General features: G+C 40.2%; 1 protein-coding gene across 1 annotated transcript in view; it reads left to right on the forward strand.

Moving 5' to 3' along the window:
• LOC111866802 (acetylcholinesterase) overlaps positions 1-24,168 on the forward strand; it is a gene marked incomplete in the record, with an annotated part of 712,234 nt that overhangs the window by 115,108 nt on the left and 572,958 nt on the right. Inside the window, 1 exon segment of the mRNA XM_033752417.1 lies at positions 12,965-13,003.

A 24,168-nucleotide genomic window follows, 5' to 3' on the forward strand; every position in this document is an offset into this window, starting at 1 on the left:
GTCTTCCCGGGCTGATTTCAAATACTTCTTGAACAATTCTCTTATACTTCTGGACTCTAATTCTCTCTCCAATTCTCTCGACGCTCACAGCTCATCGTTTCAACTTTCTCTAATCCTAAAGCTCATACCTCTCCTTATATAACCGCGGCACGGACCACGTAGAAAACCTCTTCTATTACGTTTTACATCGCAATTGCCTAGGAACAAATCCCGGCGTGTATTGTTATAGTAACGGACTCCATATTGCTGTCACGCGCTTAAGGGGGAACGCGTTTACCGTCCGTTGCCTAGAAACGGTAATTCTTCTATTGTTGCCTGCGTATTCGTTGCCGCGAGAATGTGTTTAGCGACCCGTCGCCTAGCAGTTGATCACATTCCGTCACAATATCCAACTACAAGTAATTATAAGGCTCTGACGAATTCGCGCACTCTACTTATCACTAGAGCACACGTTTCGCTAGTCGTTACCTGGTAACGGATCTCAACAGTGTCCTCTGTTTACGTCCTTATCGGCTGGTGACTATCTCGTGGCATCACTCTTCATCACTGACTGATCTCTGGCTCTGCTGCCTGTCAAATACTACTAGTTGCAACTCAAAGTCAAAGTTAGGTTATGACCGACAGTCAGTTTTTACGTTAGGCCCCTCCTGGAGCCCCTGCCGACGTCAATTCGCTATTTAGCCTTGGGTCTGAACCAATATAAAACACCGTTTTCAACAGTTCCTTTATTGTTTCATGTTTACTCTTTGCCGAGGAAACGTGTTTATCGAGCTGTTACCAAGCAATGGCTGTCCTCTTCAGTCATCATGTAACAAAATTCAATTTGATCTGTAGGAATTAGGGTTTTAGCATGTGAACTGGATTCAGCTGACTATGAATATGTCAGTGGCGGACTCTCCCGAAGGGAGCAGTGAACCTTCATGTTGCATAAAAGGGTGGACGGTTTTCCACGGTCTAGACTAGTATTAGCTTTTCAACGTTGAAGTTCTGAAATTTCGCGAGGTGCACGGGGCTACAGACACACAGAAGTAGTCGCTAACTTTAATTCTACGCCGTGGATCGGAGGAAGAGACATTTAAATGAGAAATATGATATATTCGGAAGTGCATTTAAATAAAATAATTTGTCTCTTCACAGTTTTATGTGTATATCCAAGTCTACTCGTAGGCTATTTAACGACGCTGTTAAAATGGACTTGTTAAATAGCGTCGATCTGACCTACAAGCTGATTCCTATGTTGCTAAAATGGCCAGTTGAACTGCAGAGTTCATGTAGCGACGACATGAACTATTACTTGATTCCTGTTTACTTAACGACGCTCTTAACTGGATAATTTACTTTACATCGTCTTCAACTACAAGTTAATCTTGGGTTGTTTAATGACGATATTTGAACTGAAGTATTTACATAGTATCGAGCCAAACTATGGTTTATATTACATTATGTTATTTTAACTCATAGTTTATGCAGCGCCAACGAATTATATGAAATAATTTTTTTTTTCGGTACATTACTGCGTCGAGGAAGCCGGGATAGCTCAGTCAGTACAGCGACTGGCTACGGACTGGACGACCGAGGTGTCGGAGTTCGAGTCTCGGTAAGGTCAAGATTTTACGCTTCTCCACGTCGTCGAGACCAGCTCTGGGACCCACCCAGCCTTCTGTCCAATGGAAAGGGGGTCTTTCCCCCGGAATAAAGCGGCCGGGGCGTAAAACTGACCACTCACCTCCAACTAGTGCCCAGGTCAAGAAAATGTGGGTCTATACATCCACTCCCCATTAGTCTTCAGGAGATAGTGCTTAATCACTTAAGCACAGGGCCAACTTTACCTTTTACTTTACCTTTACGTTACTGCCTCAACAAATGAAATTAAGCTTTGTCAAGGAGTTCAGCTTACTAAATGTTAAGATCTGAACTACGCATTATAAATGCTAGGCCTATGTGAATACCCCAGAGCCGTCCTTGTGCTGTGTTTCCCCCATGTCTGAACTCTGTGGGTGCATGTACATGTTATACGTACGCATCTGTTTCTGTCTAGATATTTGCGTCTCTGATCCTTTTCATCGCTTCTAGTGCCTTTCCCATCCCTTTCCTTACGAGTTTTCTTTTTAAAACAGAAAACTGAATAATTCACGTGCACCGCACCACTGCCCCCCCCCCGAGTTCGTTGGCAAGTGGATATGTGTGACTGCGGAAACAGAACTTTGCCCGGATATGTGACCCACTGTCTCTTTGCAGCCGGATGAAAGGGGTCCGAGTCCTGCGGCAGCCTGTCACACTAACGTAATTTAGAAGCCACTAACACCAGGAACTTCAAAGGAGGAGGGAAATACAATTTAAATGTTGGCTTCAAATTAGACTTCAGTTTTATTCACATGCCCACGATTTCATGTCCCTTTGTCTCATTATTATTATTCTTCAAATACTGGTCTGGAAATACCATTCTGGATACAAACCGATACATCTATCTGCTCTGTGTTCATTTATGAGCAAAACCTTTGTCGGGTCGACTCCATTTATTTCCTGTTACACCGTTTAAAATACAGCCGATCACAGTGGCCGCGTGATCTGAGGCATGAATTGTCTTCGCTTGCTCGAGCGCTGAGATCGTTGGTTCGAATCCCACTCAAGGCATGGATGACTGTACTGTGTAGGTAGAGGCCTTACGACGGGATGAGCCCCAGTCCAAGGAGTTCTACCGGCTGTGTATATGATCAAGAAACATAAATAGCGGTCAAGGCCCAACAAACAGATGTAGAACAACAAAAAAACTCCGTGGCCTGTAGCCCACAAGCGAACTATACCGACAGAACAACCGCCGCTTGTCGGAGAATTTAGTGCCAACTTTAACGGATAGAGGGTGTTGCGTGATCATCGCAACGGATCCCGACGGCTGTTAATATCGGTTTTCTAGACCGGAACCGCTATTTCTTTGAAATAGCTCCACAATTATTCTCACGAGGCTGAGTGGACCCGGTTACAGACCCACTACTTCTCAGAAAATCTGGTAGCGGCGGGATTTGAACCAGAGATCTTTGGATCTGTAGCCAGGAACTCTGACCACTAGGCCACAGAGGCGGTCAAAGGGATGCAGAGCAATAATAATAATAAATTTAAAGTACAGACTAATTCGAAATTTATAAACAAGTGATTATACGGTGGTGAACCCTCATTTCATTAAAAACAGTAAACCGGAAGGGATCTACCGGTACATCAAGTGTTGCGAAAGCAGTGTTAATTTAGGTAGCAAGGTGATGACATTGTCAGCTTCTAGGCGCCTTTGAAGCGGCAGGTTAGTTTCGAAACTTTCATGTGACAGTTCCTACGTGGAAAAGAAAAAAAAGAAGCATCGTCTAAAGTCTGCTAAGACTAATTAAAATTTAATTTACATAACGTAGCCCATAACATTTTTATAATAAATTGTATTAAATCACTTAGGGGTCCTTTTTCAACAAAAAAATTGCAGTTATAACAGCAACAAGTTTTCTTTCTGCTTCAAATTAAAACTTTGACTTTAGAAGTTACGTGAAGTTGATTACAAATGAATAACCCTACTATTAGAGATCCATCATACTTTATCGGAACTTTCAAAAGACTCAACAGCCAGTCGTTATTTTAAAGGGTAATTTCTAATTAGACGATGCCCGGCAAGTTTCTTATCAAGAATAAAAATATTTAATCCATGTTGAGTACGGAATATTCTCTAAATATTTTTAATTTCGAAGAAAGCAGTCTTCTGGGATTTGGCACCGTGTATATGTGGTGTTAACCGACGTTTCGGAGGAACGTATCGCCTCCATCTTCAGGGTAGAAGAAAAAGTATAAGAAATCTGCAAGCGACAAGACCGTGAGAACGGTAAAAGCAGATGGAGGCGATACGTTCCTCCGAAACGTCGGTTAACACCACATATACACGGTGCCAAATCCCAGAAGACTGATTTCTTCATAGTCACCGCCGTGAAAGCCTCAAATCTTACATTTTTAATTTCGTTAGACAAAACGCATTAAAACAAAAATCAGATTTATACGGGACCCAAGCTAAAGGAAATGCGAGTACTATGAAAGTAAAATTATCAAAATTCAGCAAGCCAAGCAACCGGAATATAACTTGCTCAAAAAAATAATATAGGATTAGAAACAAATTTTGAAAAATGAATGAAACTTTGAATGATCACTTGACCACCTATGTGGTCTAGTGGTCACAGTTCCTGACTACAGATCCAGGGGTCCCGGTTTCGATTCTCGGCGCTACCAGATGTTCTGAGAAGTAGTGGGTCTGGAACGAGATGCACTCAGCTTCTTGAGGAGCTGTTTCAAGGAAATACCGGCCCCGGTCTAGAAAGCCGAGATTAATTGCGTGGGGATCCTGTCGTGAACTAATACCTCGAGGCGTATTCTTGCGACGACTCTTTATTACTCAACGACGTAACTACAATTCAAGTAACTATGACACAAATGTTGAACAAGTCGTTTCACAGTCGGTCCTTTCGTGTTACTCGTGTCCACTCGTTACAAATGGGAATCTCCTGCCTCAAGGTTACTGCATACTCAAATTGTTTTCATGTCGTATTGTTACATATTTATCAAAAAAAGAGCTGTATATATTAATGACATAAGTATAGGCCTACGTTTAGTGGTAAGTATCAATTTCTCGTACGATGCTGTTATGTAATTTTCTGCCAGATATATAATTTAAATAAATTGAGAGATGCTCATGAAACTGGACAAAGTAATCATATTTCTAATTTGTAATTTTATCCTTATGACATTCAATATTTCGTGAAAATTGTAATATTCATGTAACAACAACAGAAAACAACTAGAAGTAGGGATTCAATATACAAAGATTACAGTGCACATACTACTTTATATAATCCAAATAAAACATGACATTTCTTTCTCGGGGATAGTTAATTTGAAAATTGGGTTTCACAGTAGTTGAACACGAAGAAGGGCGTTCTAATAGCCAGGAGCCCCTGAGGTCTGCAGAGGAGCTACACTCATGTGTAGGTTTAAACACTCGTAGAAACATACAGGTAGACTCTGAGGGTATATCTTTGTGAAATAAAAGGGATTTTTAGTACGGGATTACTTCTGCTTCAACTTCTTCGTCGTGGACTGAAATATTATGCACGTATTGTTTGGATCTTCTTTTTGTTCAATGAGTTGATATCATTAACTCCAATCCGTACAATGCTCAAAATTCCTACTTCACACCCGACACCTCGATTAAATTGCTACAAATTCTGCTTCGTATCTTGGAGACCATGTTTCGAATCTCTGCCGGAAGATCGACTGTCCTGATAGATTAATTTTGTTATTCTCATTTCCCTAAATCAATTTCCTCACAGTATAAAAAGCTATGGCCACCTAGTCATATGTTCTTGCCAAATTCACAGTTTATAGTAATGTTATTGTATTTAAGCGTCATGTTAACAATTAATCTTTTGTACATATATATTTCCGTCTTAATCGCAACTTATTATCTGGTCACCCTTCTTCCTCATTACAGGTTTCGGCTGTATACGGCGATCGTCAGATGTCTGTTTTGTTAAAATTTTGCACTGTATTTCAAAGTTATTTATTGCGTGTGAACGCCACATTTCCTGATTCAAATGAACTAGACTTTGAATTAAAATTTAAATTAATTGAAATCTTAATGTTGTTTTTATTGTCATCGTCCATTCATTTAAAATATATTTGCTTGAGAGTATGTCTCTTCGTTGGATTCACGCTGCATTCCCTTTGCGGCCTCAGTATTATGCTTAATGTTTGTGCAGTTTGTGAANTTATCATCCATTCATTTAGAAGATATTTGTTTGAGAGTATGTCTCTTCGTTGGATTCGCGCTGCATTCCCTTTGCGGCCTCAGTATTATGCTTAACATTTGTGCAGTTTGTCGATATACGTACATTCGTTCAGTATACTCCATTGGCTTGTAGGGTTTTCCGCACTGTTAGACTAATTATGTTATTAAGTGGTTTGTGAGTGTAGATATTGTCACGTATGAGGGGTTTACATGACTAATATAACGGGTTCTGGATTCAATAATTGAATTTATTCGCACTTCTTTACAATTATAGTCAATTATAACAGCTCGCAATCAAAGACGGTCTAAGACTAGCTCCATTCCTTGCTGGACTACGAGTGTCTTCACTTCCACTATGACTGACTTGGTTCTGATTTACGAATCGGTAACTTAAGACCCACTAAAGACAAATGAACTCAACTGAACCGTTACCCAGCAATGGATTATTTCGATTCTATGGCTTATAGCGAGAACGAGTGTTTGGCCAGCTGTTGGCTAACAGTGGACTTCCGCTCTGGCTCCACTATTCCAGCTTTCAGGCGGATCTTACGGAACCATTGCCTGGCAATTGTTATATTCGTCAAAATATTCTCTACAACACCTTATGATGGCCGTATACAGCCAAAACATGTTGCGAGGAAGAATGGTGACAAAAGAATTTGCATTTAAAGGGAAATATAAGTGTACAAAACGGTTTATAATCACCTTTCTACTTGCAATGAGCACTATGTAGTTTCTGCTGTTGACAGTGTTTGGTGATTAATGAACGCCAAGTACATTTGTAACGATGTCAGTGCTGTATAGCATACTCGTAGAGCTAAAAGAAAGATCAGGCTTAAAACGAGTAAAGGATAGATAAGGAATACTTTAAGGTACTATCCTGGAGGAAAATCACGATAACTTTCTGTCAGAGTAAATATTTAGTCGACAGAGATTTGAACCAGTTATATACCGAACATAAGCGAGGGGCATTCCCGGTGTAATAATCTGCTTAGTCTGCATAGCGAGTAGGAGCTCCTGCTTCACGGACTGGGCCTCAGAACGGTAGCCTACAAGAGTGATTTCCTTTTGACAGACATGTTTATTCGTTTTCGTTTTCTTTGTAAATTAGTTCTCGACTCTGTGTGTTTGTTTAAACGTTACTGTCTGACTTGCCAACTTCATTTCTGTTCTCGTTTTTGTGTGCACAAATGAAAGTGTTCTACAGTTCGTTGTAAGGAATATATAGTTCTTATAGAGTTCATCCATTAAGTACGTTCAAGTTATCCGTTACCATTTCCATTAAAGCCAATTCTCGCCTGGTGATCTATGCGTACCATTTATGCCAGGTTGGCATTCGACTCCTGACGTTATGGAACGAAAAAACCTCCACCTGCTGTATTACCCATGTCTCGACGTCATTTCCATCTGCTTTCCTCTCTGTCTTCTTGAGATATTCGATTTTTTTGAGCATTTCCTCAATCCCTTTCTTCATCTTATGCTTGGTTTTCATCCGCATTATAAGCAGGAACTAAATTGTGAAAGTTGAGAGACGGGGTGACATAGTTCCTGCGTTCGCTTGTGCATGTCTGGTGCTGTCAGCTTCCTGCCTCCCCGACTGCTCTCTTCTATCGTCTACACAGAAGGTCACACTCTTAAAAATTCCTTTAAAACTAGCTTATTTTTCTTTTCCTTGAAGAACGTTCATTTATTACAATGGAGAAATAGCGGGATACAAATTTTCCGATAAGTACAAGCTCAATAAAACTCCATGTAATTTTCTTGTGACGTTGGAATGTTATTATTTGACATTGAGCTGATGTTCATTTTATGTAAATTTACGCTTTTCATGATGGTTTTTATTAAAGAGTGCATTCTTAAGTACTGTTTTGCCGACTGTCCATGACCCATTTGGTTGTAACTTTCGACTGATAGATGGCTGAATATTAGTCGTATATAAGAAAGGGGAAATGAGGGACAGGAGTACTTTTCATCAGTATTGTTAAACATGAAGTTAAGTTATTTAGAGCACAATGGTAAGTTGATATTAGTGAACGATATACTAGAAGCACAGATCGCTGCAAGCTCTACAATACGATCACTTCATACGAATATTGGTAGTACTGGTTTACGGACTGGAACGACGTAACAAACATTTTGGTGAATATTGGAGTATAGTCATCATAGTAATTTACTGAGTATATTTTTATTACACTGTTGTTTCTTGAAAAGGAATGTTAGTTAGCCCACTAATCACGCCCTTTCTTCAAATTACAGTATCTTCACCCTTGCTTGTTTATGTTATTATATAAAATCCTTCTTCCTGCACGTTCTTTTTGCTGTCCGCTTGTGTGTGCTGGGATATCATCAGTATAAAGGGATCCACAGCCCACCTTATTTTGTTGCTAGGCAACCGTTCAGTCCGTAAAGCAGCGGCGTTGCGGCAGTTAATGGTAAGTTTAGAACCAAATATGTGATGTCCTCTTCTTCGAAACTTAATTTACTGATTACATAATAATTCAATTCTTTATTATTTATGTGCTGAGACAACAGCCGCAAGGCTAATAATAATAATTCAATTCAATTCGTGTTTATTTACATGCAAACTTAGTGCAGAGACCAATTACTACGCTAGTACGAATAGAGAAATACACAAAAATAATTAAAAAAGAAAATACAAAAATGATAGTCTATATTAATTGCACAGTTAGCATGAATAAAGATACAGAAGCAGACATACACAGACAAAGCCAAATGTGAGAATCTGAGTTTCAAATAGAGCAGCATACAATAATAATAATAATAATAATAATTATAACGAAATTAATAAAAATAACGATAATAATAATAGTTTAATTAGTTCAGTATAAGATATGTTTCATCAACAGAGTTCTTGGTCTAAAGACGTCAACACCCCTACAGACAACATTAGCAGCAGAAGAGCGTCAAGCACAGGGCAAAGTACAGAACCACGATAAACTTGAATATGGAAGATGGAGGCGATACGTTCCTCAGAAACGTCGGTTAATACGAGTACAATATCTACACGGCGCCACATCCCAGAAGACGGCTTTCTTAATAATAATAATTCGACGTTTGTTTCTTGCAGTACACTAACTTACAAGTATGAGCCGAGAGCTTAAGTACAAAGCGGTGTTATAANCCTAAGTGTCCATGTTTCAGCCCCATACAGAGCTATGCTCCAAATGTAGCATTTCACTAGTTTCTTCCTCAAATTTAAGTCCAATTTGCTGGTAAAAAGATTCTTCTTCTTGCTAAATGCAGCTTTTGCCATGGCAATCCTGGATTTAATTTCACTAGTACACCTTCCATCATTTGTTAACAAGCTACCCAAATATTTAAAACATTTCACATTTTCCAGTTGTTTTTGGTCTATCTTTATTGTGACTGGGGTTGGTTGTCTCGAAATTTTCATTACTTTTGTTTTCTCCACATTCATTTCCATGCCATAACACCTTCCAATTTCTATTAGTCTATCAATCATGCCCTGTAGCACAGTTTCTTCCTTAGCCATTAACACAAGGTCATCTGCATACTTCACAGTTTGAATAATTTGCCCTCCTACTTTGAAGTCTCCGAGCCCATCCAGAGCTTCCTTGGTAAGGCATTCGCTGTACAAGTTGAACAGAATTGGTGATAAACAGCATCCTTGTCGAACTCCTCTTCCAATCTGCACACTTCTTGTCTCCCCTCTGTCCAGTCACAATATTATCGTAATAAATTAGCAGTTTCATGATTTCAATGAAGATCATTTTAAGAATCCAGGTGAAGAACGGGCACTTTCTTTAGTATGATAAATATAACTCGTAGATTATAAATCAGATGTCTTTGTTCTTTCATCATTTATCAGTTCCACCATACACAGTGCTCCTTGATACATTTATTGCCGTTATCCCGTTCTGAACCAAGGAAGACATAGATGTTTAGAAAAAAAGTAAATTAATAATAATTACATATACAGTAGAATGTCGACTATCCAAATTAATTAGTGACAAACGCGGTCCGAACAATCGAAAATTCGGGTAATTAGATTAAATTCGTATCCACGAAAAAACACTGTTATAAAGGTAAAGTTGTCCCTATGCTTATTTCATTAAACATTATGCCGTGAAATCATATGTGAGAGTGGGGCATAGCTTTCTTGTCCTCGACAATAGATAGAAGAGAGTGGTCAGCTTCACGCTTCTGTCGCTTTACCCCCGGGAAAAGATCCGCCGGTACTAATTGCGTAGGTGGTTGGGTGGTCCCCAGAGTCAGTCTGGACAACACTATTATAATATACTCTAATATCATAATAATAAAAATTACAAACAGATGAAACATAAGAATTAATAAATATAATTATAAATTAACGTTTTCAATATTTTTAATTGAACAAGCCCAAGAATTATGTTTGTTTATTAAACGTATTCCTTGAATGCGGTTATTTGATTAATTGGCAATTCGGATAATCGAGATTTGAATAATCCGTTTCCTGCTATGCTGGCTTACTTCTCTACGTAACTTCAACTTTAGATTCTCAGTGCCTGGAATATTTCGGCCATGACTTCATGACCTGCTTCAAGTACCTGTCCCAAAATCCGTCTGTCGGAATCCCGATGAGCTACATAGGTCATGGGTAGGACCAGGATATCACGGAGAAGATAGAAGACGCCTCTACCCTAACTCAAACCTCGGACGTGCAAAGATTGTATGGGCATTGCATTAGGCTGCTTGTACACTATAATCTGACTCACTAAGAAGCCCCAAAATCAGACTAATTTGTCTTGCATACCGTATATCTGTCACACTGTAAGAGTCGAATGAGTAACATTGGATTCGACTTGATAGGATTCCATTCTGTTAGCCTGCCGCCACCCTTAGGCTCCTCTCCCACGTGCGTTTGTGGCGGGTATTAGCGAACCATTGATCAACCGAATGACTGCGTGGAAACAGCTCCATTTAATTCAGCAGTTATCTCAAGTGCACCACAAACGCTAGCAGAAACGGAGCCTTGAGCATAACATATTTATATTCCATGATGTGGGATGTTTCGTGATGTACTAATTCAGAACAGAGGAATCTACTCGTTACAGCACGTGAGCGTGTTCTGTTCCTCTACGTAGGCCTTTATTTCGGTGAATTCCACGTGATGATAGACGTCTGCGATTGAAAGGGGAAACTAGAGTAACGGAGATAGCAAGAATAATCTTCGATGTCAGAAGAGGAAGGAGATTTGATGAGAGTTTAGCGTAGAGATCCATAACGGATGATGCCCAAGAGTTTTATTTATGTAGTGTCACACAGTAATTCCTGCAGAATTATTTCAAGCAGGAGTTGAAATATTACGTTTTAAGTTCCATAAGCTAATTAATTCCATTTGGAATAAGGAACAATTGCCTGCTCAGTGGAAGGAGTCTATAATTGTACCAGTTCACAAGAAGGATGATAAAACGGAGTGTAGTAATTATCGTGGGATGTCACTGCTATCAACTTCATACAGAATTTTATCAAATATTCTTCTCTCAAGGTTAAGTCCATATATAGATGAAATTATTGGGGATCATCAGTGTGGGTTTAGATGTAACAGATCAACTACAGATCAGATCTTTTGCATTCGTCAGATAATGGAGAAGAAATGGTCTTCCAATTAGACAATACATCAGCTATTCGTAGACTTCAAGAAAGACTATGATTCAGTTAGGGAATTATTGTACAATGTTCTCGTAGAATTTTTTGTAACCATGAAACTAGTTAGGCTGATTAAAATGTATTTAAATTAAACGTACATTAAAATCAGTATAGGTGGACATTTGTCTGATAAATTTACTATCCAGAATGGTCTGAAACAAGGAGATGCTTTATCGCCACTGCTTTTCAACCTTGCTTTAGAAATTAGGAAGGTCCACGGAAACCAGGTGGGACTGAAATTAAATGGGACAGATAAGCTGTTGGTCTATGCCGATGATGTGAATCTACTGGGCGATAATATAGATACCATAAAGAAAATTACAGAAACTTTAATTGAGGCTAGTAAGGAGGTTGGTCTAGAAGCAAACACAGAGAAAACTAAGTACATGTTGCTGTCTTGTCACCGGAATGCAGGGTAAAATCATGACATAAAGATAGGTAACAGATGTGTTGAAAATGTGGCACAGTTCAGATATTTGGGAACGACTATAACAAATCAAACCCTGATTCAGGTGGAAATTAAGAGGAGATTGAATTTGGGTAATGCTTGCTACCATTTAGTCCAGGACCGTTTGTCTTCTCGTCTGCTGTCTAAAAACATAAAAATTAGAATATACGAAACTATAATTTTTGCCTGCGATTCTATATGGGTGTGAAACTTGGTCTCTGACATTAAGAGAGGAATAGGGACTGACTGTGTTTGAGGACAGGGTGCTGAGGAGAATATTTGGACCGAGGAGAGATGAAGTGATGGAAGTTTGGAGAACACTACATAATGGGGAGCTTCATAACTTGTACTTTTCTCCAAGTATAATTAGAGTGATCAAGTCAAGGATTATGAGATGGTCAAGGCATGTAGCACGAATGGAGAGAAGAGGAATGCGTATAGAGTAATGGTGGGAACGCCAGAAGGAACAGCACTGGGAAGGCCAATACGTAGGTGGGTGGACAATATTAAAATGGATCTTAGAGAGATAGAATGGGATGGTATGGACTGGAGCGATCTGGCTCAGGGTAAGGACCAGTGAGGGCTCTTGTGAACTCAGTAATAAACTTTCGGATTCCATAAAATGCTGGAAATTTCTTGAGTAGCTGCACAATTGGCAACTTTTCAAGAATGCCTCAGCTCCATAAGTGAGTGTTACACAATATTTCAATGTTGTTCTACTGTACACAGTTTTACTCTTTATTTTGTTCAGCGAGTATTGACGGAGTATTATGAACCTGATGTTCTTATGTCGCTGAACTTGACGTTCGGCCACTAAGGTACAACGAACAAGACATGATGTAAAAGCACATGTGACGACAATACATTTGTACAAATATGTTTCTGACATTATCCATCGTCTTGTTTTTGTCTGTCTATAAATAGGACGATGAATAATGTCCAGAAACATATTTGTGTTCGCTGATGAGTTACTGCTGAACTCTTCGGTCTGTAAAAAACGTTTTGACTGTACTTATAATTCTTTCTCTTCTTTCAGGTAAATCCACTTTTCTTCTTAACTAACGGAGGCGTAAACCGTGAGTACATCAATGAAAAATTCTGCAGTTTTAGAAGCTTAGTTATACCGAGACTCGGCCGTGCTATAGCTCGGCTGTTAGTCTCCGGCTTCCCTTCGAGGCGGCCCGGGTTCTAGCCCAGGTCGGGTCATGTGAGATTTGTGGTGGACGAAGTGGCATTGAGGCAGCTTTTCTCTGATTACCTCGGTTTTCCCTGCAAATTATCATTCCACAAATGCTCCACACTCATCTATCATCCGGGGCTTGTACAATAGGCCAGCTGATGGCCGACGTACCAAGTGAACTCAGTCTTACCTCACCCCAAGAGACTAAAAAAAGCCTATACCGAAACTTCGTGTCTTATTTCTGATTTCTCCATAGGTTCTGGGCGAAATAGTAAGAAGTGGCTTATTGTGTTGGCATGTACTCTACACTCTGCATATGCAGTATACCGAATTGATTGACCAGTGGATGTAGGTATAAATATACATAGGATGCTAAGTTGGTGTATCTGGCCTTAAAAAAACGGCTCTTTTGCGGTCGTCTCACCTAAATTATTCATTGACCTTTCTGAGAAGCTAATAGTCGTTCAGCTCATCAAAAGTTCACAGTCTTTTGCACAAGAGGCCGCCACTGGAAGAACCTATCAGAAGCAAGATACATTCAGTTGACATTCTCATTCCCTATTTCCATGTTAATATCCTCCCATCCGCCCCACTTTCTCCCAGTCTCTCTCCATTTTTCCTGATCATCAACCAAGGAAAGTTCCCGAGTCACAGGGCGTGCAAAACATTTGTAAATTTCTAGTTGCTAACTCCCCGCCCGTACCACAGGCTGGAGAACCACATCCGGGCGTCTGTCCGCGACTGCTTATTTAACATATCCGCGGCTAACCTTCATGTTTGGATTCGTGATAACTACGTGTTTTGGGATATGAAAGATACATGTCTAGGCCACTACATTTGGGAAGATCTGCTAGAAACCTGGTGCGTTATAAATAATTTAATTCGACCTTGAATGTTGATGCCGTAATCAACCTTGTGACGTTAGGTTCATTCACTTGTGCTTTCTTGTTCCGTGCACTACGTCAGCAGTATCGGTAGTCACGTCACGCCAATCCACCCACATTTCCTCGTCCTCCACCGAACTTGTCTACTGCGACATCTCGTATTGTGGACATTCGTGACTACTAGAGCGCACCTGTTCCTCGGCTCCGTCTCACTTCAACATGTTTCTCTTTAAAACTGAACTTGGTCACTCATGCGTGTCTTGTAGGCGTAAATCTGTTATTTACTCATGACCCATAGGGACTGCTCGGTTCAAAGTGTTCCTCAGGCACACTAAACAAATGTCTCATGTCTCTCTTACCTTTTCCAAACCTATTCGAAGCACGTTCAATTGCGTCTATTGCTCCGAGTCACGTGAAGTGTGTATAATGTGAACACATTACATCGGACAAGTTGGCTCAAGCGGCAGCTGTTCGGTTCGAACCCCGGGCGGGACACAGATTACCCTGACTGGAGTTTTAGGATTTCCCCCAGTCCCTCCAGGGCATGCTAGAATAGTACCTAAAATTGGCCATGGGTCTTAACGACCACATAGTCGTACCCTCAAATACGTTACTCAGTAAACTTCATATCATAAGATGCCATAGAATTACAGCCTGAGTTATTGTCCTACACAGTCCGTCAGCAATGAAACAAATTGTTCCTTCTTTCATTCACATACACTTTCACTTTCGACACAACGTGTTTCGGCCTTAAATAGCCATCTTCAAGTGTCTTATTATGCTAAAACTACTACACTGCACTAATGTTATCCATTCGTCGCATATGCGACTGCACGCTTCATAATTCAAAACGTCATAGTCGTAGTCGTATGCGCTAAAATAACACACGCTGTAGTGTAGTAGTAAATCAATGAAATCTATAAAATTTNTTAAGTAGTCGGGAACGAGCGATCAGTCAATCAGTCTTTCTATTTCAGGGTTTTTTATCCAATCCGTGAGTTAACGTTTTGATGTGTGGATGTGTGAACTGTAGTTAGTATTTGTCGTCGAGCGTGACTCACTTTATGAAGAGTCCTACCTTCTGGGACCTTTCACCATGTAGTCTGCTGAAAATCAACCGACGTTTCAGAAGAACAGGTCGTCTCCATCTTCCGGGTCGAAGAGTAAGCCAAGCAAGAAACCAGTGTGAAACAGGCAGCAACGTAGTTTGACTTTCAACGGACTACAAGGCGTTATATCCCAGAAGTTAGGACTCTTCATAACCATTGCTGTGAGAGCGTCAAGTCCAACATAACTCATTCATATTTGCAAGGTTTCGTCCCTTTTCAAAATATGCACTTATACGTATGTCCGTATGACGTGTCGACAGCTGTTATCTGAAACCAGTATGATAATCGAACGGGACATTTGATAGGTAACATGGCAACTCAGTACCTAGACGGCTGTTTGAACTCACATGTCTGTGAACAGCTAAGTCATATTTAAGAAAAACTCTCTCAGTATATTATTACGAGTTTAATGGCTCTACAGCCCTTTGTTGGGCCTTGGTCGCTTTTTCAGTTTCTCGGTCCTATATAGAGATGGTACTTCCATCTGTGTATAGGATGGTTAAGTCCATAAAATGCTGAAAAATTCTTGAGTGGCTTTACAATTACTGGCTTCTCAAGAAGGGTTCAGCTCCATGAGTGAGTGAGTGAACGTTTTATAGTGGAATCGAAACGGATCTGCAGATGTTGTGTACGAAATATTTCTGTATCATAGTTTAGCCCAACATCACGTTCTCTCTCCAGCTTTGAGGGTGCAGGTTGGATACGATACAGGGGTGGACTCTTGAGGATACAGAAATCGGTCTTCATGTTCCATAGAAGTCGCGGAAATTCTTGACCAGCTGGACGACTTATCCGGAAACACTCTCCTCCTTGGAGTTAATTAGTACAACAGAACGAGTCTTGGCTTCCATGAATGTTTCGTACATATTAGTGGGAAAGGCTGAAGTAAAAAAGTCTATATTCTGTGGGAAGTTTACTCAGACGAGACATACAAGAAGGGCCAAAGAGCCCATGTTCTGTGTAAAACTTCCGTTTGCATGTTATATTGGAAAGACGTACAGGAAGCACCAAAGAAATCCGCATGTTACGGAAAACTTCCGTGAACATTTTATATTGGTTACACGTAGAGGAAGTGCTAAAGAATTCCATATTCTTTGAAAAGCTTCCGTGAACATTGTATATGGGTGAGGTATACAGGAGGCCGAATGAAGTCCAAATTTTGCGGAAATCGTAAAAATGTATCTACTATAAGAAAATGTGGCTCAGAAGGTGGAAGGCGGCGAAGGAAAAGGGAGCGGGGATCGTAAAGTGGTAGCCTGCAGCTGGGAAGTGAGGTCAGACACTGGCGTGAAATTATATGCTACTAGGAAGTGGGCGTAACCTAAGGTCACGAAACTCTCGCCGAGAGTGGAGTCAATTACTTGCATAATTCCTCCGCCTTCACAAATTAGCTCAACTGAGGCTGCGCAGTAGTGTCTTAACTCTTCTTGAGAAACTACAGTATGGGACAAGTTGTCTTCCATATCGAGTTACTCAAGTATGTTGAAGTAATTCGGTTTGATTGGTATTGATTGTGGTAGATCTTCACTGCACAGACCACATACCAAGATATAATAGCAACCCAAGGCGTTTCTGATCTTCTCCAGAAACACGAACATCAATTTGGATTCATGTCTGTCTCGCATCAGGAAGTTCCCACGTAGAATCCCGACAGATATTCTTACCAAGCTATCAACAGTTCCTCCAAAAGCATTAACTTTCACATTCTTCCTTGAAAAGACAGCAGTAACACGGGTGACCAAGAAATTTCATACTTCTAAGATAATCGAATTTTCGTTACCTTTCTTTACCTCTGATCTTTGTGTATATCCCATATGCGAAGGGTGTTTCAGAGAAGTTCAAACGTATACGGAATCGATATGACGTTAGGACGATCTTCAAAACTGAACACACTCTTAGGAGTTCACTCATGAAAACCAAACGGGAAAGGGATCCTCAACAGGCGGCACAGAGCGTTTATAGCATTCCCTGTGAATGTGGCAGAAACTACATTGGCGAAAGCTCTAGCTATGCGACTCCGTGAACATAGGCATAATCTCGAAGAGGGTCCTCTAGAAAAATCAAAATTATCCCAAAATGCCTATGCAGAAAATCATAGAGTAGGCTGGGATGAAGCTAGGATTTTGGAAATTGAAAGTAACAGTAAGTGTAGAAAATACAAGGAATCGGCCAAAATGGCATGCTTAATCAATCCGATCAGCCAGTCCAGTTTTGGACATTTCTCCCATCTGGATCTCCTTTATCAGCAGTGAGGTTAACCAAGTCACAGAGAAAATCTGTATGACGTGAGAGATTCTTCGTGAGTTTCTATAAGGTTTTAGTCTGGAGTGTTCAGGTTTTACTCCACGGATGGCGCTAACGGTAGTCACTACATGTCTTCATAAATTGTCCAGTTTTTCTGTGCATTCATGCTCGTGCACTTGGTTTTGTTGAGCAGGTTTGTAGCATAAATTTCTACCTCCCTTTCTATTCTAGTTCTATGAATGTGCGTGCTGTATCACAATTTTTATATATTCCCTGTTATCTCCCTCCCAATTAGCCTGGTCTCAGGTAATTTAATATCTGTATTGAATCTGACGGGTTGTCCAGTGATTGATGTTAGCTCCTTCTAAGGGACCCAACAGAGTAGGTGTCTGCCCCCTTTCACCTGAGAACGAAAACAGATCCAGTTTCCGAAGCGTTGTGTTTTCTGGTTTCTAGAATACTGGACGACGAACAAAGTCCGAAAACAGTAATTTTGAGTATTGTACACCGTCGTTAGAACCCTTTAGATTCCACGTATACCATACTATTGCTCTTTTGTTTTGCAAAATGCGGATAGACAATCTCAGGTCTCTGAACCTAAATGGACACCATATGTAATTCCTTCCTTGCCAATCAGAGCTATGTGAGAGTGATTATGACGTAGTTAATTCGTTTAAAACTTTCAATCAGCGACGAGTGACATGCAGTCTTGTGCGACGTGATATATTTGAATTTGGAACTTACCCCAGGAAGAGATGTGGGCCACCGCAGACCTGAGAGGCTTCGCATTTTACATTGAAAATGTGTTTGCTGTACATATTCTGCATTCTAAGTTGTGTAAAATCTTTCCAAGCCTAAAGGGAATTAATGGAAATTTTATAAAGTTCTGGACATCTGGAAACAAGATGTGTTTCATTAACTCTTTCCAGTCGTATGTCATATACGATGGGGTACCCAAAAGAAACCGAACTAATTTTTCTTTGTGGGCAGAGCTTTTGTAGTACCGCGTTTTGCGGCTATGAGCGCATAGAGCTAACATTCCTGAGTCGATAAGCCGACTACCGTTGCTTCAGAAGGTAAGGACCAGTTTCGGCAGAGTTTATAGTGACATCTGTTCTGTATGATCGTCGTTTTTGAAATGGCACGAACACATGAAAATGTTGAAAAAATTCGTGAAATCATCAAGATCGACGACGGACCATTGAAGAAATTGTGGAGCTGTCTAGAGCGACTTGGAGCTGAGTTCAGCGAATTTTGACAGAAGAGTTGGGAATGAAAAGGGTGGCTGCGAAATTCGTGCCACGACTGCTGACTGCTGAACAAAAACAAGGTCGCGTGGAAGCATGCTGTGCTTTGAAAGAAGAGTCCCGAAATGATCAAAACTTTTTTTCAGCGTTTTGCTGATGTTGCTGAGGTGAAGGAAAAAAACGACGGAGGCGCTGTCAAGCATCTCAAAAGATGAATTTAGACAATGTTTTGAAAAATGGAATAAAAGACTAGACAAATGTATTAGTGTAAGTGGAGAGTACTTTGAAGGGGATTGAAGGTTTGTGCTTAAAATTTGAATAAATGAGTTAAAAAAAGTTCGGTTTCTTTTGGGTACCCCCTCGTATAACCGACATGGCGACTATGCTTCCAAAGACGAATGTCTACATATGATCAGCAAATGTTCTTTCGAGTTTCTTCTGTCATACATTCATCATGTGTCACTACTGGCTAATGTATACTGAGCCAACGCATTCATGAATTTTTCTGCCTTCTTCTGTAATCTGGAAGTCACAGTTTGAACTTCTTGAGGAATAAATGCCGTTTATATATGTATTACGGTGTCTCACGTGGTAGTCGCGTGGCGTCACTTTCCAGCAAACCTGGTCCTGGCTTCAAGAAACGAAAATATAATCACTTGTGTGATTCTGATGAAGAATCTATTAGTGCTATGTTAAATGAAGGACTCAATATTGACTCTGATGATGAGACGAATCTGGAAATTGAGGGAGAAACTGGAGTGAAAAATCTACCAACGAGAAATCAGTAAGTGAGTGAGAGTGGAACAAGTGGCGCGAGTGTTGGTGGGTGAAAGAAGTGACAAAGGGCAACAAGAAAGCCAAGGCATACATACGTGTATTTACTAAGAATTCAGGGCCACAATTTAACCTTCTGCCAGATTCAGCGCCCGTGGATTATTTTAGTTTACTTTTCAATGATGAGCTTTTAAATAACATTATTGTAGAGATAAACAGGTACGCGAGAGACAAAATTATGGTACTTCGGTTTAGCCCGAGGTCCATTTGGAGTAAGAAGTCTGATGTGTCAGTTCCTGAATTGAAGACATTTTTAGGTCTAATTATAAATATGGGTCTAATCCTATTTTTTCTTTCTTGGCAATACAGCCCCAGTGGGCCTAGGCCTACCTCCATGAACTTCTCCTTTCACTTCGGTTTTTCTAGATTTACACGTTCGGTAGGACTCCTTGGGAGGGTGATCAGCTCGTCGCAAGGCCTGTCCCTGTACACAAACACAGAAAAACGCACACAAACATCCATGCCCTGAGTGGGATTCGTACCCACGATCCTGGCATCCGAGCGAGCGAAGACAGTGCATGCCTTAGACCGCTCGGCTACCGTGACCGGCGGGGTCTAATCCTATTAACCGACATAAAAGACTCTTGGTCTAGTGAGTGGGTAGCACAGATAATTTTCTCTGGCAGCGTAATATCTAGAGATCGCTTTTTACAAATATTTTCGATGATACATGTGGGAAATGTCACCGAAGAAACCAATCGGGCCATCAAAAGAACGAAGCAAGTTATAGAACGTATAGAGAAACAGTTTCAGAAATATTGTGTGCCAGTTAAAAGCACTGCAATAGATGAATCGGCTGTTGCTTTCAAAGGCAAAATAATTTTCAAAAATTTATAATAAAAAAAAAACTACCGAAGTGGGGCATCTGATTATTTGTATTTGCTGACACACTGGCTATATTCACAGTATAATTCCATATTACGGAAAACTTACAGTTGACGTGTGTAAGTTGCCATATTCTGAAAAACCGTTCGCTTCAAGAATAGTTGTTTCTTTGATGGATAGACTAGGGCTAAGTGTGTCTGGTGTTGAAGGCTACCACACCCCTACAAAGCACAGAATTTTTCTTCTTGTATTGTGGCCCTAAGCACGTTTTTTGCTTTCTTCAATTTATGTCCGTGCTGCACCAATTTTTCGGGCAAAACAGCTCGCTCAGTGCCTCTGCGGGCATTTAAAACACTTTCACGTCCAGACTGCAGATGTTTCTAATAATGCCACGACTGGAAGGGGTTAAGTTGAGAAATGAGTTTAATAATTTGAATTAGCCAATAGCGCATCTAGGTCTCTAATAGTAATTGTATGCGTGGTGAAAAACTATGACATGTGTACAAATGGAACAACTATTCCCGGTGAATCAATTCCGTTGCATGTGATGCTGGGGTTTCGGCCTTGAGTATCCCCCCCCAACCCCCCAAGATGTCTTGACGTTTTTTAGTTCAGTTAGGTGTTTATTTTTCACTTCCAGGTTCTCACCCTACGTTTGTTTGCGCCCAGCTGCCTAACGTAATGGTAGCCATTTATCCCTGAAGTATGGGCCGAATGGGTAAAGGATCTGTGTCATTTTGTGTGAGAGATATTTGCATAATTTAATTCCGCCATTACAGTTTTTAGCCATATTGATCAGTTAAACACTTATATAAAGCAATTCCATGTTTTAAAAAATTAAAATTTGTTTACTCTTGATGAAAATTAAATTTATTGAATGAGAAATGTATCGGTGAATAATGTTTGCTATTAAAATAATAATCATACTAAACTTGATATTTAATACTTCTAAATTTATTAAACATTAGTTCGGATGAAATATGAACTTGTCATATCATTAAATGGGGTCTTTCATGACTGTGTGTATCAGTATGGATAGCGACTGACTTCCCCTAAATGATTATTTCGCTTTGTCTGAATTCACAACCCATTAGCGCTTGCCGGCTGTTGGATAATTATGCCACGTAATGTGGGGACAGACCGAACAATATGCCTCATGCTGAATTACAAGCATTCCACACATTTAACGAATAGCATGTCATGATAGTTTTAACTTACCAAATACCGCATAAATTTATACTTCAGAGCCGATCGCAGTGGCAGCGCGGTCTAAGACATGAATTGTCTTCTCTTATTCAGAATTTGGAATCGTGTGTTCGAATCCCACTTAATGTATGAATGTTTGTTAATGTTTATTCTGTTTGTCTTAGGTAGCGGCCTTGCGACGGGCCGATCCCCCGTCCAAAGTGTGCTGCCGAGAAAGTAAAATTTACTTACCTCCGACAACTTAAAGGTATAAGGGAAGCAGATTAAGGAAGAAACAAAGAAAGAAAGTTATCAGAATCTATTTATCAAAAGGTTTGACAACTTCCTGCTTTAACCGATTAGGCTGATACCCTCTTTCATCTGCATTTTGTGGGCGTGTTTTAATTTCATCCTTCTTTAGAATGGTGTAGGACTGAACAGAATCTTTCATTTCCTGAGGTGACTTAGTGACGGAGCATGGGGTAATTTCTCGTAGGGTTAATATGTTTTAAGTTGGATGCTTAAGAGCAAAGATTGGTTATAAATCGACTGTTCAACTGAGTCGAGATAAAATCCGTTTGAAGACTCGTGGGGAGACTGTAAAAGTAAAAGGCTGTGAAATTCTCGACCACCCGATCGACTGTAGTTCGGAAGTAGGGCTATTTATTTGCGATTCTAGTCGAATATATTGTTTTCTTTTCTTATTTCGATCTCTAAAATAGCATTCATGTAGCTATTCTCTTGCGTTAACTTTACATTCCAATTTCATACGTGCATTGCTGTCAGTCCATTCTAGAATTATTTCTGGAACGTCCTGTACAGTATTCACCACGTATAAGTCTACGTGCATGTCTCTTGTGGAAAATTGTTTTCCAGTTGGAGTTCCTACTGATATTCCGTAACAGGTTTAAACCCAACTAAATCCTAACACACATCTTGCCCATTACGTCTAACTTTATTTAAGTGCCTACGAATAAGAAAGCAAGGTTCTGATTGTACTCTGCAGTGATAACCAATTGAAAGCGACTGTATAGGTTTCAGGTTTTGGAATGGCTGTTCTTACGTTCGCATCCGAACAAGAAACATGCGACGAGCTGAAAACGTAGTTCTGCTGAAGAAATAATAAGTGATACATAATATCACATATACTCGTATTAGTGACTAAAGACGGCGTTTGGATTAGTGAATATATTTTCTGACCACTCACAGGCTGTAACTACAAATAACTGTAACTCTATTGCTGATTACCACACTACACTCCACGCTGTCTTCTCAGGCTGCTTTCACTAGTCATTGTTTGGTAATAGCTCTCAACAATGGCTGTTCTTTTGCAGTGTTTTCACTAGACGTTTCTTGGCAACGAATCTTAACAGTGAAGGTTCTCTAGCTTCTGTGTTCACTTCGTTACTCTCCGGCGAATACCCCGCAACTGAAGTGTAAGTCCAAGTCAAAATCAAGGTCAAGGTTACTTTACGGCTGGTGGTATACCGCCAATTAGTTCGTCTGGGCGTTAGTCCTCTAGAGAGCCGCGACCAGATATTCTTTTCAACTGAACCCTTACGGTAAAAGTCCTTGTGTAATATCCTCTCTGACGAGAAGACGGGGTTGTCTCTTATGAATATGCTTGGCCTCTTGCCAAGTGTACGTAACGCATATATAACATGGTATTCAAATTTCTTCCTTTTGCACTACACACAAGTCCTCTGTCAGTACAGGCTGAACTGTCGCGCCACTTCTCTTCAAGATATCTCCTCGACACAGGCCACGCAGAAAAACAGCCATCACATAGCAACAGTCGCGGCGCTGACCACATAGAAAACACCGTTTTTCTATTGTCGCTCACGTGTATGTTGCGGACGTTACCTAGCAACGGTCGCTGTTTACCTAGTCACTGCTTAGCAACGGGTCTATACGCCACAGTAATTTTGATGGGAGAATCCTCTTGGAAAGAGACATCACCTTGAAGACCTAGAAGGATTTTGGAGCATTGAGACCAATGCTAGAAGTAGAAGTTCTAAAAATGAGAAGTAGAACATTGTTCTGCAAAAGGGCTGCATGTTGAAATGTAGTGAGTGCTTCAGTTGAAGGACTAAGGGAACAGGAAGAGTGAGGTAATTACAAAAGGAGTATATATATGCGATTTTTTATTTTTATTGAAGATTCATGTTGTGGTCTTATAGGTGTGAGGGTTTGACACCGTGTGGTCTGAGGAGTGGTTATCAATGTTCTGAGGAACATGCCATCTCTATCCTCAGAATAAAACTATAAAATATTTTAACTCAGGAAACCACAACATGTATTTAACAAGAAACTTCATAATGTGTACTCTTCACGTCATATCACCAGTGCGAATAAATCATAGAGAATGATTATAGTATGACATGTAGCATACGAATTATAGTCGGAAAATGATGACTTGCGATACTTTGGTGTAGATGGCAGGATTATATTAAACCAGTTTCACAGAAATAAGGTGTTATTATGTTAATATATGGCGCAGAAGAGGATGGGGCTGTAGACTTTTGTGAACCATGCACTTTCAGGTTTCATACAATGTGGGAGATTTCTTGGCAAGTTTTAAAGCATTTACTGACAGGCACTCATAAGCCTAAATCTTACCGATGTGTGTGTTATTTGTTCTGCAGTAATACCTGTTTGTAGAGTATGTTTTGAGACATTTAACGGAGTTCCATTTCGAGTTGTGTGTATGGGTGGAATAGCATTGAATTAATT

Source organism: Cryptotermes secundus, unplaced genomic scaffold (genome assembly GCF_002891405.2).
Source record: "Cryptotermes secundus unplaced genomic scaffold, Csec_1.0 scaffold446, whole genome shotgun sequence".
In the NCBI taxonomy this organism is placed as follows: Eukaryota; Metazoa; Arthropoda; class Insecta; order Blattodea; family Kalotermitidae; genus Cryptotermes; species Cryptotermes secundus.